Genomic DNA, 12,950 nt, shown 5'->3' with positions numbered 1-12,950 from the left:
GAACCAAGGCTTGTACAAAACAATGAATATCAGGAAGATTAGCAATCTTTCTGTGAAAAAGAACAGAAAGAGCAGAGATTTGACCTTTCAAGGAACTTGCGGACAAACCTTTATCTAAACCATCCTGAAGAAACTGTAAAATTCTCGGAATTCTAAAAGAATGCCAGGAAAAATGATGAGAAAGACACCAAGAAATATAAGTCTTCCAGACTCTATAATATATCTCTCTAGATACAGATTTACGAGCATGTAACATAGTATTAATCACAGAGTCAGAGAAACCTCTTTGACCAAGAATCAAGCGTTCAATCTCCATACCTTTAAATTTAAGGATTTGAGATCCTGATGGAAAAAAGGACCTTGCGACAGAAGGTCTGGTCTTAACGGAAGAGTCCACGGTTGGCAAGAGGCCATCCGGACAAGATCCACATACCAAAACCTGTGAGGCCATGCTGGAGCTACCAGCAGAACAAACGAGCATTCCTTCAGAATCTTGGAGATTACTCTTGGAAGAAGAACTAGAGGCGGAAAGATATAGGCAGGATGATACTTCCAAGGAAGTGATAATGCATTCACTGCCTCCGCCTGAGGATCCTGGGATCTGGACAGATGCCTGGGAAGTTTCTTGTTTAGATGAGAAGCCATCAGATCTATTTCTGGAAGTTCCCACATTTGAACAATCTGAAGAAATACCTCTGGGTGAAGAGACCATTTGCCCGGATGCAACGTTTGGCGACTGAGATAATCCGCTTCCCAATTGTCTATTCCTGGAATATGAACCGCAGAGATTAGACAGGAGCTGGATTCCGCCCAAACCAGAATTCGAGATACTTCTTTCATAGCCAGAGGACTGTGAGTCCCTCCTTGATGATTGATGTATGCCACAGTTGTGACATTGTCTGTCTGAAAACAAATGAACGATTCTCTCTTCAGAAGAGGCCAAGACTAAAGAGCTCTGAAAATTGCACGGAGTTCCAAAATATTGATCGGTAATCTCACCTCCTGAGATTCCCAAACCCCTTGTGCTGTCAGAGACCCCCACACAGCTCCCCAACCTGTAAGACTTGCATCTGTTGAAATTACAGTCCAGGTCGGAAGAACAAAAGAAGCCCCCTGAACTAAACAATGGTGATCTGTCCACCAAGTCAGAGAGTGTCGTACAATCGGTTTTAAAGATATTAATTGAGATATCTTTGTGTAATCCCTGCACCATTGGTTCAGCATACAGAGCTGAAGAGGTCGCATGTGAAAACGAGCAAAGGGGATCGCGTCCGATGCAGCAGTCATAAGACCTAGAATTTCCATGCATAAGGCTACCGAAGGGAATGATTGTGACTGAAGGTTTCGACAAGCTGAAATCAATTTTAGACGTCTCTTGTCTGTCAAAGACAGAGTCATGGACACTGAATCTATCTGGAAACCCAAAAAGGTTACCCTTGTCTGAGGAATCAATGAACTTTTTAGTGAATTGATCCTCCAACCATGATTTTGAAGAAACAACAAAAGTCGATTCGTATGAAATTCTGCTAAATGTGAAGACTGAGCAAGTACCAAGATATCGTCCAAATAAGGAAATACCACAATACCCTGTTCTCTGATTACAGATAGAAGGGCACCGAGAACCTTTGTAAAAATTCTTGGAGCTGTTGCTAGGCCAAATGGCAGAGCCACAAACTGGTAATGCTTGTCTAGGAAAGAGAATCTCAGAAACTGATAGTGAGCTGGATGAATCGGAATATGCAGATATGCATCCTGTAAATCTATTGTAGACATATAATGCCCTTGCTGAACAAAAGGCAGGATAGTCCTTACAGTTACCATTTTGAATGTTGGTATCCTTACATAACGATTCAATATTTTTAGATCCAGAACTGGTCTGAAGGAATTCTCCTTCTTTGGTACAATGAAGAGATTCGAATAAAACCCCAGCCCCTGTTCCAGAACTGGAACTGGCATAATTACTCCAGCCAACTCTAGATCTGAAACACATTTCAGAAATGCTTGAGCTTTCGCTGGGTTTACTGGAACACGGGAAAGAAAGAATCTCTTTGCAGGAGGTCTTATCTTGAAACCAATTCTGTACCCTTCTGAAACAATGTTCTGAATCCAAAGATTGTGAACAGAATTGATCCAAATTTCTTTGAAAAAACGCAATCTGCCCCCTACCAGCTGAGCTGGAATGAGGGCCGCACCTTCATGTGGACTTAGAAGCTGGCTTTGCTTTTCTAGAAGGCTTGGATTTATTCCAGACTGGAGATGGTTTCCAAACTGAAACTGCTCCTGAGGATGAAGGATCAGGCTTTTGTTCTTTGTTGAAACGAAAGGAACGAAAACGATTATTAGCCCTGTTTTTACCCTTAGATTTTTTATCCTGTGGTAAAAAAGTTCCTTTCCCACCAGTAACAGTTGAGATAATAGAATCCAACTGAGAACCAAATAATTTATTACCCTGGAAAGAAAGGGAAAGTAGAGTCGATTTAGAAGACATATCAGCATTCCAAGTTTTAAGCCATAAAGCTCTTCTAGCTAAAATAGCTAGAGACATAAACCTGACATCAACTCTGATAATATCAAAAATGGCATCACAGATAAAATTATTAGCATGTTGAAGAAGAATAATAATGTTATGAGAATCATGATCTGTTACTTGTTGCGCTAAAGTTTCCAACCAAAAAGTTGAAGCTGCAGCAACATCCGCCAAAGATATAGCAGGTCTAAGAAGATTACCTGAACACAAATAAGCTTTTCTTAGAAAGGATTCATTTTTCCTATCTAAAGGATCCTTAAAGGAAGTACCATCTGCCGTAGGAATAGTAGTACGTTTAGCAAGGGTAGAGATAGCCCCATCAACTTTAGGGATTTTGTCCCAAAACTCTAATCTGTCAGACGGCACAGGATATAATTGCTTAAAACGTTTAGAAGGAGTAAATGAATTACCCAATTTATTCCATTCCCTGGAAATTACTTCAGAAATAGCACCAGGAACAGGAAAAACTTCTGGAATAACTACAGGAGATTTAAAGACCTTGTCTAAACGTTTAGATTTAGTATCAAGAGGACCAGAATCCTCAATTTCTAATGCAATTAGGACTTCTTTAAGTAAAGAATGAATAAATTCCATTTTAAATAAATATGAAGATTTATCAGCATCAACCTCTGAAACAGAATCCTCTGAACCAGAAGAATCATTAGAATCAGAATGATGATGTTCATTTAAAAATTCATCTGGATAAAGAGAAGTTTTAAAAGACTTTTTATGTTTACTAGAAGGAGGAATAACAGACATAGCCTTCTTAATAGATTCAGCAACAAAATCTCTTATGTTATCAGGAACACTCTGAACATTAGATGATGATGGAACTGCAACAGGTAATGGCATATTACTAAAGGAAATATTTTCTGCATTAACAAGTTTGTCATGACATTTAATACAAACAACAGCTGGAGGAACAGCTACCAAAAGTTTACAGCAGATACACTTAGCTTTGGTAGTTCCAGCACCAGGCAGCGATTTTCCTGAAGTATCTTCTGACTCAGATGCAACATGAGACATCTTGCAATATGTAAGAGAAAAAACAACATATAAAGCAAAATTGATCAAATTCCTTAAATGACAGTTTCAGGAATGGGAAAAAATGCCAAAGAACAAGCTTCTAGCAACCAGAAGCAATAAAAAATGAGACTTAAATAATGTGGAGACAAAAGCGACGCCCATATTTTTTTAGCGCCAAATAAGACGCCCACATTATTTGGCGCCTAAATGCTTTTGGCGGCAAAAATGACGCCACATCCGGAACGCCGACATTTTTGGCGCAAAAGAACATCAAAAAATGACGCAACTTCCGGCGACACGTATGACGCCGGAAACAGAAAAGATTTTTTGCACCAAAAAAGTCTGCGCCAAGAATGACGCAATAAAATGAAGCATTTTCAGCCCCCGCGAGCCTAACAGCCCACAGGGAAAAAGTAAAATTTTTTAAGGTAAGAAAAAATGATTGATTCAAATGCATTATCCCAAATATGAAACTGACTGTCTGAAAATAAGGAATGTTGAACATCCTGAGTCAAGGCAAATAAATGTTTGAATACATATATTTAGAACTTTATATAAAAAAAGCGCCCAACCATAGCTTAGAGTGTCACAGAAAATAAGACTTACTTACCCCAGGATACTCGTCTACATGTTGTAGAAAGCCAAACCAGTACTGAAACGAAAATCCGCAGAGGTAATGGTATATATATAAGAGTATATCGTTGATCTGAAAAGGGAGGTAAGAGATGAATCTCTACGACCGATAACAGAGAACCTATGAAATAGACCCCGTAGAAGGAGATCATTGCATTCAAATAGGCAATACTCTCCTCACATCCCTCTGACATTCACTGCACGCTGAGAGGAAAACCGGGCTCCAACCTGTTGCGGAGCGCATATCAACGTAGAATCTAGCACAAACTTACTTCACCACCTCCATAGGAGGCAAAGTTTGTAAAACTGATTTGTGGGTGTGGTGAGGGGTGTATTTATAGGCATTTTGAGGTTTGGGAAACTTTGCCCCTCCTGGTAGGAATGTATATCCCATACGTCACTAGCTCATGGATTCTTGCTAATAACATGAAAGAAATAAAAAAATATCAGCATCTTTAATTTTTTTAAAAATAACTGCACAAAGCAGTTTTTATGGATTAAGGTGAGGGGTGAGATGTGCGGTGTTAGAAAATAAACGACACTGAAAAGTGCCTTTACATTGCGGTCTATGGGGACTGTGTTATTTCTCTAAATATATATGTACTAGTCCTAAAGCCGTGTACACGGGCCATTTTTTGCAGTACAGCGGTTCCACCCCTTGCTCTCTCTCTCTCCCCCCTCTCTTTTGCTCTCTTTCTCCCCCTCTTCTGCTCTCTATCTCCCCCCACTTTATTTTGCGCTCTCTCTCTCCCCCTCTCTTTCCTCCCTCTCTTTTGCGCTATCCTCCCTTTCTTTTGCTTTCGCTCTCTCTCCCCCTCTCTTTTGCTCTCTCTCCCTCTCTTTTGCTCTCTCTCCCTCTCTTTTGCTCTCTCTCTCCCCCATTCTTTTCTTCTCTCCCCCTCTCTTTTGCTGTCTCTCTCCCTGTCTTTTGCTGTCTCTATCCCCCCTCTTTCGCTCTCTCTCTCTCCCCTCTCTCTTCCCCTCTCTTTTGCTCTCTCTATCCCCCCTCTTTTGCTCTCTCCCCTTTCTTTTACTCTTTTGCTGTCTCTCTCCCCCTCACTTCGCTCTTTCTCTCCCCCTCTCTTATGCTCTCTCTCTCCCCCTCACTTTTGCTCTCTCTCCCCCTCTCTTTTGCACGCTCTCTCTCCCCTCTCTTTTGCTCTCTCTCCCCCCTCTTTTGCGCTCTCTCTCTCTCTCTCCTCGTCTCTTTTGCTGTCTCTCTCCCTCTCTTTTGCTCTCCCCCCTCTCTTTTGCTGTCTCTCTCCCTGTCTTTTGCTCTCTCTCTCCCCCCTCTCTCTTCCCCTCTCTTTTGCTCTCTCTATCCCCCCTCTTTTGCTCTCTCTCTCCCCTTTCTTTTACTCTTTTGCTGTCTCTCTCCCCCTCGCTTTTTCTCTCCCCCTCTCTTTTGCTCTTTCTCTCCCCCTCCCTTATGCGCTCTCTCTCCCCCTCTCTTTTGCACGCTCTCTCTCCCCTCTCTTTTGCTCTCTCTCCCCCCCTCTTTTGCGCTCTCTCTCTCTCCCCGTCTCTTTTGCTGTCTCTCTCCCTCTCTTTTGCTCTCCCCCCTCTCTTTTGCTGTCTCTCTCCCTGTCTTTTGCTCTCTCTATCCCCCCTCTTTTGCTCTCTCTCCCTCTCCCCCCTCTCTTTTGCTCTCTCTCTCCCCTTTATTTTGCTCTCTTTCCCCCCCTATCTTTTGCTGTCTCTCTCCCCCTCTCTTTTGCACTCTCTCCCCCCTCTCTTATGCTCTCTGTCTCCTCTTTTTCTCTCCCTCTCTCCCCTCTCTTTCCCCCTCTCTTTTGCGCTCTCTCTCCCCTGTCTTTTGTGCTCTCCCCCCTCTCTTTTGCTCCCTCTCTTTTGCTCTCTCTCTCCCATCTCTTTTGCTCTCTCCTCCCTCTTTCCCCCCTCTTTTGCGCTCTCTTTCTCTCCCCTCTTTTTTGATGTCTCTCTTTTGCTCTCTCTATCTCCCCTCTTTTGCTCTCTCCTCTTTCTTTTGCTCTCCCTCCCCTCTATCTCTTTGCTGTCTCTCTCCCTCTCTTTTGCTCTCGCTATCCCCCCTCTTTTGCTCCCTCTATCCCCCCTCTTTTTTTGAGCTCTACCTCTATCCCCCCTCTTTTTTTGATCTATCTCTCTCTGACATCCACCGACCATGCCCATGTCACGCCTGGCCACGCCCATGCAACACCCACGTCCCACACCGCCCCCATCACACACGCCAGCCAGGTCAGTCTTCTTGAAGGCCTAGTGTGTTTGTCCTCGCGCAGTTTCTACTGTGCATGACAGCTTTGGACAAACACACTTGGCCTTTTATATAATAGGATATGCTTATATACATACATATTTATGTGTTAATATATGTATATACACATATAAACACATAAATATATATGCATATATTCAAATGCCCATACATTTAAACTTTCCTGCCCATCACTGAGCTAGGTTCTTTGCTGTTTCTCATGGCATGAGAACTAGGCTCATATTAGAGTCTTTGTAGAAATGATTAAAGCAGCACCAGCTTGCTTTTGCATGACAGCAGTTGAAGGGGATTGAAATAGATTTATGTTATTGTATGAGGGAATTGAAAATTCATCTAAAATTCATCAGTAAACAGCAATGTTTATGTTGACATGTGTGTTTCAAAAAGTTCAGTTGTTAAAGTGCATTTAATGGGCAAGCTCACTGAATTTATGTTTTAACCAATCACAATTGAGCACATATGTATAAAAGGTTAATTGGGGAGATGAACTACAGCTAAGATTACGGCCAGAAGGGCCAAAACATGTCAGCAGTTTGTTCTCTATGTGTGTTTGCCTAGGCACCATTTGTCACTATTTGTATCCTGCTTACCATTTGAAGTTACCTGAACTGTCAATAAAGCAGTTTTAAATGCAAAAGGAAGCTGGTGCTGCTTTAATCATTTCTACAATTGCTCATTTGGAGACCGAGCTTGCACGGCCAAGTCTTTTGCTTGTTCAGCCTGAGTTACCTCTCACCTACACTGGTGCAACAGCCGTAGTGAATCCCGGCATTCAACAGAGTGACAGCAGGAGGTGGAGTTCCGGGTGACGTCAGACGCCGAACAGCCGCATGTGGAGAGGACCCAGGAGGGGAGTGGATACCTAAATGGAGGCAAGCGGAGATCATTGAGGGGACACCCGGTGCTTGAAGCAAACAGCCACCGATAGAAGGCACTCCCTGTGGACGGGCCCATACCAGATTTCAGGCGTTAGTCGGGGAACCCGGATATTCCCAAGAAGCTGGGGTGAGTGAACGGGGTAAACCCCTGCCTGTGCTTTACTTTTACCTGACCGGACAGGAATACATTAGGTTACCCCGTTACTGGGTTGCAAACTGGTGCTCACACACAACAAGTGACTTTGTCATATTAGAGTCTATCAAGGCGCTTTTGTGAGCACAAAGCTTCCCTGCAATGCAAACGTGAGGTCACATTTGCATTGCGTTCAACTTGTAATATTGCACTCACGTAAGCGTAATTTTGTGCACCACTCGTAATCTAGCCCATAGTGTCACAACAGTTGTATACATAAATTGTGTATAAAGGGGATATTCATATATATAGTAATATAACATAATGATTTAACAGATATATAAAATAGATTTTACTCATTGTTAAATAATGTCTTGAATAATTATCATCTGATTACAATATTTTAAAAATTAATATTTGATAACTGAAAAAATAAATCCATTTGGTGATGGAGGACTAAGATGTTGGACCCCTACTTATTTGTGTGTGTGTGCGTATCTATCTATCTATCTATCTATCTATCTATCTATCTATCTAATAAAGAACCATGAGCACATTTGTTAAAGGGACACTGAACCCAAATATTTTCTTTTGTGATTCAGATAGAGCATGCAATTTTAAGCAACTTTCTAATTTACTCCTATTATCAATTTTTCTTTGTTCTCTTGCTATCTTTATTTGAAAAAGAAGGCATCTAAGCTAAGGAGCCAGCCATTTTTTGGTTCATACCCTGGACAGCACTTGCTTATTGTTGGGTGAATTTATCCACCAATCAGCGAGAACAACCCAGGTTGTTCACAAAAATGAAAAAGATACCAAGAGAATGAACACCTCACCCCAGGTCCGCTGACTTGGGGGTCACACTAGACTCAGAACTCACATTCAACCCACATATACAAGCGCTTACCAAATCCTGCCGTTCACACCTTTGCAACATTTCCAGAATTCGTCCCTTCCTTACTCGAAAAACTAAAAAAATACTTATTCATTCCCTCATTTTGTCACGCATTGATTATTGCAATCTACTCCTAAATGGCTTTCCAAAACACCGCCTCTCCTCCCTCCAATCTATTATGAATGCTTCTGCTAGACTCATCCACCTAAGTCGACGATCTACATCAGCTGCTCCGCACTGCCAGTCCCTCTCATGATGAAATATTCCCCCGTCTTCTTCGATCAACCTCTGACCTACGTCTCTCTACTCCTGTTATCTCTACGTCCCACTCCCACCTCCAATACTTTGCACGTGCTACTCCTGTCCTCTGGAACTCTCTACCCCGCTCCATTAGACTGTCTCCAACCTTGTATAGCTTCAGACACTCCTTGAAAACCCACCTATTCAGAGAGGCTTACAATCTCTCCTCCATTCCACATCCGAACCAAACTAATACATGTACATGAACTGCCTGACTCACTGCTGCAAATACAACCGATGTAACAAGCTACCCCAACCTTATGTCTCTGCACCCTAAACCTATAGACTGTGAGCTCTCCGGAGCAGGGCCCTCTTCCTCCTGTACTAGATTTGTTTAGTTTTGTTATGTTTTGTATTTTATCACAAATCTTTGTCATTGTATACCCCTATCACTGTACCCAGCGCTATGGAATTTGGTGGCGCTATACAAATAAATGATAATAATAATGAAGAAAATATGATAATAGGAGTAAATTAGAAAATTGCTTTAAATTGCATGCTCTATCTGAATCACAAAAGAAAAAAATTGGGTTCAGTGTCCCTTAAAAAAAAAAATCAAAATGGAAGTGTTTTTATTGCATATCTATCTATCTAGATAAAGAACAGACTTCCGAATTTTCAATTTAATTTTTTTTTAAACTAATTTACATTGTCAAATTTAATTCATTTGCAACCAGATTGTGTTTATGGTCTAAAGTGACCAATAAATCAGTATAATTTTGTTTAAAAAATGCTATTGTTAGTATATCTGTTGTACTTTAAATACTACTAAAAAAATAACTCAAGCATGTTTAAAAAGCAATGTAAATAGATATTTGTAATGCATGCATTGTTTTGCATTTGTAAAATATGCATCCATGGGTCTTTCTTGAGCATGTAAGCTCTCCGTATGAAAGCTGGTATACATAATATGATAACAACTTTGCTGCCAAGCTTGGCTGCAGATTGTGGTACATCCAATTTGTAATGTGATACTTAGGACAGCTAACCTACAAAATAATGTTATATAATTCTGCAAATAGTGCGGAATTATATAACATTAGCTTAGAGCCAACTTTATACAACAAACGACTACAGAGTTATTTTATTCCAAAGTTAATTTTCCTGAATGCCGCTCATGGCTCAACTGAGTGCCATTAAACTGAATGTAGCTCGCTCCCGCTCCCAGACCAGAGCAGGCGCGAGCTACATTCAATTTAATGGCGTGATCGGGCGCGTTGACTAGACAACGTGCCTGTGAATCGCTTATGAAAAGAAAGACCCGCTCAGTAGAGCCAAGAGCAGCGTTTAGGAAAAATAAACTAAAATGTTTCTGCAGTCCTTTGTTGTATAAAGTTGGCGCTAAGCTAATGTTATATAATTCTGCACTATGTGCAGAATTATATAACATTATTTTGAAGGTTTACTGTCCCTTTAAGTGTGTAAAGATTACCAAACTGCTGCCTGGCAGATTTTTAACGGAGCATTGGCCTCATAAGCCAAAGAAGCAGCCATTGCCCTAGTGCACTGGTTTTCAAACCTGTCATCATGCCTCCCCAACAGGCCAGGTCTTCAGGATTACGTTGGATGAAAGCAGGTAAAATAACTATGTTAACTAATCAGCTGATTATTTCACCTGTGCTCTTGTTCAGACATCCTCAAAATCTGGCCTGTTAGAGAGGCCTGAGGGCAGGTTTGAAAAGTGCTCTAGTAGAATGTGCCCTGAGCCCATCAGGAACAGGTTCAGCTTTCTGTAGTTAAAGGGACAGTCAAGTCCAAAATAAACTTTCATGATTCAAATAGGGCATTTTAATTTTAAACATCTTTCCAATTTACTTTTATCACTAATTTAGCTTTGTTCTCTTGGTATTCGTAGTTGAAATCTAAACCTAGGAGGTTCATATGCTAATTTCTTAGACCTTGAAGGCCGCCTCTAATCTGAAGGCATTTTGACTGTTTTCACCATTAGAGGGCAGTAGTTTGTGTGTTTCATATAGATAACATTGAGCTCACACACGTGAAGTTACCTAGGAGTCAGCACTGATTGGCTAAAATGCAAGTCTGTCAAAATAACTGAAATAAGGGGGCAGTTTGCAGAGGCACAGATACAAGGTAATTACAGAGCTAAAAAATGTATTATTATAATCTGTGTTGGTTATGCAAAACTGGGGAATGGGTAATAAAGGGATTAACTATCTTTTTAAAACAAAAATTCTAGTGTTGACTGCCCCTTTAAGGGGCCTGGATATAGTTTGAACTATCCAACTTGAGATTGTATGTTTTTGGTAAAGCTTGATCCAGAAGATACCTCTTTGGTATGATAAAAATCTGATCAGTATTTCTAAACCTCTTTTAACGTAGATATGAAGACAATGGACTAAATCTAGATAATACAATGCTTTACCTTGTACTTCCCTCATATCTGCACAGAAGGAAGACAAAACAATATCTTGAGATGTTCTATCTTCCATCCATCTTCTTTTTATTCTGATCTACTGTACTCTTCACGCTGTCACCGCAGCACACTGAAGCTTGAATGTGAGGTTCCTACTTATATAGGGTGCCCTTTTATTTCTATTGACTGATTTTTGAATTCTTGACCAATCAGCTAATAGACTGAATGCTTATCCTATTGGCTGATTTGAATGGGGTGATGGCAGTTTAGGGGGTTAATAGTGATGGGATTATGACAGATAAGGGGTAATAGTGTAGCAGGGTTAAGTTGTGCTGGGGGTGAAGACGTGTAAGGGGTTACTAGTTTAGATGAGCATTATATATATATATATATATATATATATATAATGTTTCATTATGTATATGCATTTTCTAATATAATGCATATTATTGTAATTTATTTTTTTTAAAACAGCTGATCTTTTGCATGTCTTTTTAAAAAAACAAAAAAAAACCAATAACATTTATTTTTAGTTATATAAATTTCTTATAAAAGTTGCAACTTTGAATTCTTAAATAACCGCATTTGTTTAAATTTGCAATGTGTGTAGAACACAAAACAACTGCCACAGACTCTCCCCAAGGCCAAAAGTATCTATTGATAGTGGTAATCTACCACAAAAGTGTATACAGTACTAGATAGCAAACCTTACCATTTATATATTGTTATATGCCAGAGTTATACCCATATTGGAGGAAACAAAGGGAAAACTAAAACAATACTTTTATTAAGATAAAAAAGGTTAAAAAAATATAGGGGGGGGGGGGAACAAATAGAATAAATTATGGGAGTTGTGTCTTCATTAATTGTACGTGTCTCTTATAGTTATAATTCAGATACACATGGCTAAATTACTACCAACAGTCAAGATGTCTATCATTTTGCCCTGGTTCACTTAACCGACATAAAGGGAGTGAAAGACGGTTTCAAACATATTCTCCACAGCAATCTCAAATATCACTTAACCATGGTTCCTTGCTCCATAGTGAGCCTAAACCAGACCTCTTTGTGGGGAAGCTCCGTTTTGAAGTCAATCGCAGTTTATGCTCCTATAGATCGTCTCCACTTCTACCTCACTGCTGGTTTCTTGCTCCGATCACGTGGTAAGATTGCTGGGATTCTCGCTGCCTTCCTCCTCCTAATGGAGCCTCTGTATAAAGGGTCAATAATGCAGAGGTGCCACTGTTTCATTCAGGCCCATATAAATCCAACAGCACTCGAAACGTGAAACAGCAGCATATGAATAAAACTTCCCTTTTATTAGTGCAATATTAAATGTCCATGGTAAAGTCCACAGCCAAAAACTCAGAAGAAAAACAGTTTACGCGTTTCAGCTGGACGCCGTAATCATAACTGCTGAAAGCAACACATATCCTCTTTGAAGTAGGCTGAACTTTTTATTAATTGGTTAAAAGACACACAGCTCATTTAACAACACCTGAGTTTTAAAGTGATACTCGACTACATCTATAAAAAAAAACTGGTAAATAGCATTGGTATTGGTAAGTTAGTTGCAACACATGTGAAGTAGTTCATTGATCAATGTTCATCCTTCTAAGGGATGTGTGCCCTAACACTATATTATTAAAAACAACAAAATAGTTGGATAGGTATAAAGTGTGAGGGCTGAACAAATGTCAATAAATATGAGTGCTGAGCTTCAACAAGCACTGGCGTGGTAATCTATGAATTATGTTGTATCACCTTAACCCCCGCTTGGTGTAAAAGACAAATAAATATAATCTAATACTATAGCTGTGTGGCAGATTGAGATCAGGGTTCTAATAGTGAAAAATGTACTAGCTGCCAAAGAGGGATGATAAATAACACTATACCATTATAGCAACACAACAGTTTCCACAGCACCAAA

Source organism: Bombina bombina, chromosome 4 (genome assembly GCF_027579735.1).
Source record: "Bombina bombina isolate aBomBom1 chromosome 4, aBomBom1.pri, whole genome shotgun sequence".
Classification (NCBI taxonomy): domain Eukaryota; kingdom Metazoa; phylum Chordata; class Amphibia; order Anura; family Bombinatoridae; genus Bombina; species Bombina bombina.
Note: the sequence above shows the minus strand (reverse complement) of the source record.